Below are 4,614 nucleotides of genomic sequence, written 5' to 3'. Positions count from 1 at the left end.
TGCTCATGGATTGGAAGAATAAATATTGTCAAAATGTCAATACTACCCAAAGCTATCTACACATTCAATGCAATCCCAATCAAAATTGCACCAGCATTCTTCTCGAAACTAGAACAAGCAATCCTAAAATTCATATGGAACCACAAAAGGCCCCGAATAGCCAAAGTAATTTTGAAGAAGAAGACCAAAGCAGGAGGCATCACAATCCCAGACTTTAGCCTCTACTACAAAGCTGTCATCATCAAGACAGCATGGTATTGGCACAAAAACAGACACATAGACCAATGGAATAGAATAGAAACCCCAGAACTAGACCCACAAACGTATGGCCAACTCATCTTTGACAAAGCAGGAAAGAACATCCAATGGAAAAAAGACAGTCTCTTTAACAAATGGTGCTGGGAGAACTGGACAGCAACATGCAGAAGGTTGAAACTAGACCACTTTCTCACACCATTCACAAAAGTAAACTCAAAATGGATAAAGGACCTGAATGTGAGACAGGAAACCATCAAAACCCTAGAGGAGAAAGCAGGAAAAGACCTCTCTGACCTCAGCCATAGCAATCTCTTACTTGACACATCCCCAAAGGCAAGGGAATTAAAAGCAAAAATGAATTACTGGGACCTTATGAAGATAAAAAGCTTCTGCACAGTGAAGGAAACCACCAACAAAACTAAAAGGCAACCAACGGAATGGGAAAAGATATTTGCAAATGACATATCAGACAAAGGGCTAGTATCCAAAATCTATAAAGAGCTCACCAAATTCCACACCCGCAAAACAAATAACCCAGTGAAGAAATGGGCAGAAAACATGAAGAGACAGTTCTCTAACGAAGACATCCGGATGGCCAACAGGCACATGAAAAGATGCTCAACGTCGCTCCTCATCAGGGAAATACAAATCAAAACCACACTCAGATATAGTGGCCAAAATGAACAAATCAGGAGACTACAGATGCTGGCGAGGATGTGGAGAAACGGGAACCCTCTTGTACTGTTGGTGGGAATGTAAACTGGTGCAGCCACTCTGGAAAACAGTGTGGAGGTTCCTCAAAAAATTAAAAATAGACCTACCCTATAACCCAGCAATAGCACTGCTAGGAATTTACTCAAGGGACACAGGAGTACTGATGCATAGGGGCACTTCTACCCCAACGCTTATAGCAGCACTCTCAACAATTGCCAAATTATGGAAAGAGCCTAAATGTCCATCAACTGATGAATGGATAAAGAAATTGTGGTTTATATACACAATGGAGTGCTACGTGGCAATGAGAAAGAATGAAATATGGCCCTTTGTAGCAACGTGGATGGAACTGGAGAGTGTGATGCTAAGTGAAATAAGCCATACAGAGAAAGACAGGTACCGTATGGTTTCACTCTTATGTGGATCCTGAGAAACTTAACAGAAACCCATGGGGGAGGGGAAGAAAAAAAAAAAGAGGTTAGAGTGGGAGAGAGCCAAAGCATAAGAGACTCTTAAAAACTGAGAACAAACTGAGGGTTGATGGGGGGTGGGAGGGAGGGGAGGGTGGGTGATGGGTATTGAGGAGGGCACCTTTTGGGATGAACACTGGGTGTTGTATGGAAACCAATTTGACAGTAAACTTCATATTTTGAAAATAAATAAAATATAAAATAAAATAAAATAAAAGGGAAAAAAATTAAAAAAATAAAAAAATAAAGTGGGCAGTTACAGGATCTGGTGCAAGAAAAAGGCTGTGAATTAGCAGAATACTGGTGGGAACCAGCCTCCCACCTTAAGAATGCTCCTGAGCAAGTCACAACTTCTCACTGGGCAAACCGGCAAAATCCCAGCCCCTCACCATAATACTTGGCCATAATACTTGGCCATAATACTTGCCATAATACTTGGCCAACTCACCTACACACTATGTGGCAGGCAGCCAAAGAAAATGAGTCACAAACCTCAGGGCCTCATTTGAGGTATTGCCTTAAACCTTCTCACTTCTGTCCTTCCCTTGCTCTTCACTTCCTGCTCTGTTCCTTTTGCATACCTGGCTCCAGACCTTCTTGGAACTTTCTTCTATTTGTGGCCCTGCATTATTCACCCTTTAGGTTTTCCATGCTCAGCTTTTGACTGTCTCTCAGCACTCTCTAAGAACAGGCTTTCCTCATTCCCTGGCTCTTCCTGTTCCTTACAGTTCTAGGTCACTACCGTGGCCAATTCAAGCTACTGTCCCTGGAAACTCCACTCCTCAAGGTGGTGAGAGGTTGGGAAAACAGAAAGTAAATCAATAAGTGATGAAGAGTCAATTATAAAGATACATAACCAGTCCCTCCATCTCCTTCATGGTACACTAAACCCTAATCCCTTTCACTATTTGGAAATTTCCTATGGCCAACCCATTTATCCCACAAAATATACATGATGCAGGGAACTGAGAATGCATACAGCCACCATATTATTTAAACTATAAATTAGAATACGTGAACTTATGCTATGAATGTGCTTATGGCAACAACACAGTGGAATATTTGAATTCATTAATGCCCTGGAAAATCTTTGATATGCCATCACTATCCTCATATAATACAATGGAAGGGTACCACATGTGCCTGTGTGCTCAAAACCAATGCCTACTAGCCTGATATGTTGACTATATCTTACCCCACACTGCTCATTCCTTGCACTCTGACCACACTCACCTGCCTTCAGTTCATATTTGCCTCACTCCCTCCTGCTACAAGATGCAAGCAATTTCCTTTTCTGGTAAGTTCTTTCTCTCTTCTCTAGAATTAACTCCCATCTTTTTCCAGCTCTTGCCTCTATCATCACTTCTCTACAGGAGTTTTCCCTGCCTCCTTCAATCATAGCACCATGACCTTACCCATTGAATCCACTGTAACACTTACCACAGTTGTAATTTTGCATACATTTGTGTGATAATGTAATTAATATCTGCCTCCATTAGAATGAAAGTTCCATGTGAACAGGAGCCATGTCTTCTTGTTCACCACTATATCCTCTGCATCTGACATGGCTAATACCAAGTAGGTATGTTTTTTAATTTGTTTAATTTTGCAAAAATTTAATGGCCTAAAATGTCCACCAATCAAGTCTTCCCAAAAAACTTTGGCTAAGTTCATCAACCCCATGGGAAGAGAAGAAGGGTCCTGAGGCACATCTAGGTTGGTTCTCTCCAATTAGCAAATGGGTACCTAGCAGTTTAACAGATGAGTAAAGTACAGGCTCTTGGCAACCGAAATATAGGCTATGCAAGATATTATGGTAATCAGGGTACAGAGAGTAAATCAACATGCCCAAGTTCACTTACCTAGTAGACAGCAGAGCCAGGATTTAAACCCCAGCTGTTTGGCTCTATTTGATTAACCTTGATGAACCTCAGCTTTCTCATCTGTAAAATGGGAGCAATGATGCCAGCTTGCAGAGTTATTATAAAAATTACATAATATAGTATATTGAAATCACTTGCACATAGTAAATATTCATAGTATGGTACCAATTGCTATTAGTTTCTTTGAAAGGGAAGGGAAGCCAGAGAAGCTATATGCTAAGAACTGGAGAAATACTTGCCCTTCCTTAAAATCCTCACCCACCCTTGTCTTATTCCCTCCTCTTTCCCTCTCTCTCTCTCTCCCTCCCTCCAGCTATAATCTTCAGAAGAGATATTTTTAGGGGCAAAGAAAGGAAGAGAGGAGAGCAGATTGAGTGAGAAGTTAGGAAAAAAGAGGCTGAAAAGACACTGGAAAGAGGAAGAAAAGATAGGAGAGCAGGACCAACACATGTAAGTAACATGGTTATATTTCTGCCTCTACTAAATAAAAATATGGCTGCATCCAGCTTTACTACAGGACTTTCTTTTCATTCTTAAAAAAGAGATGGGGAGAAAGGGAAAAAATAGACATGGGCTTAGAAGTGTACTGGCTAAGAGATCCACTTAGATTATGGCTGGCCCTGCCCCCAAATTATCTAAAAAGGTCAATGGGCCTAGACAAATTGCTTCAATTTATGTAGCTTTGAAACACACACACACACACACACACACACACACACACACACACACACACATGATTGTTCAAAGCTGTCCCTTCAGCATTTCCCAGTCATATTGTTCACTTTTGTGTGTTTGTTGGTTGAAGGTGTTCCTGGCCCTCATGGAACAGGAGCCCCAGGAGTCCAGGGAATGTGCCTTTTCCTCTGCAACCAAATACTTAATGTTTTCTGGGAATTGTGATGAAAGATGGATGAGGGGAATGGCTCTTATGATGGTGGTAACACAGTCAGCTACCCGTTCCCTGCTGGGTTTGTTTAGCTATGCCTCAGATACCAGCATACCTGGGGCTCTTAGAACACAAGGAACCAATTGAATAGATCCTCTGTAAATTCAAGGGGCAGAGCACAGTGGGAGAAGTGATTTTTGGGAGATTGCTAGGCCAATTTGGCAGACTCGAGACTTGGGAAACCTCTGGGGTACATGTCCAAACCAAACTTGCGAAATACTGGCTCATCCCCAGGTCCTCTGCTAGGGTCTTTGGGGAAAGCACTAAATGCAAGCCAGTCAAGTTGAACATTACACTATTTATAATTACAAGACAGAAAAAAAAAGACAGAAAAAAGGAAGGG

The sequence above is a fragment of the Herpailurus yagouaroundi genome, unplaced genomic scaffold, assembly GCF_014898765.1.
Source record: "Herpailurus yagouaroundi ecotype Mexico unplaced genomic scaffold, PumYag 67700, whole genome shotgun sequence".
NCBI lineage: Eukaryota > Metazoa > Chordata > Mammalia > Carnivora > Felidae > Herpailurus > Herpailurus yagouaroundi.
The sequence above is the reverse complement of the archived record's forward strand: the minus strand, read 5'-3'. Positions refer to the sequence as shown.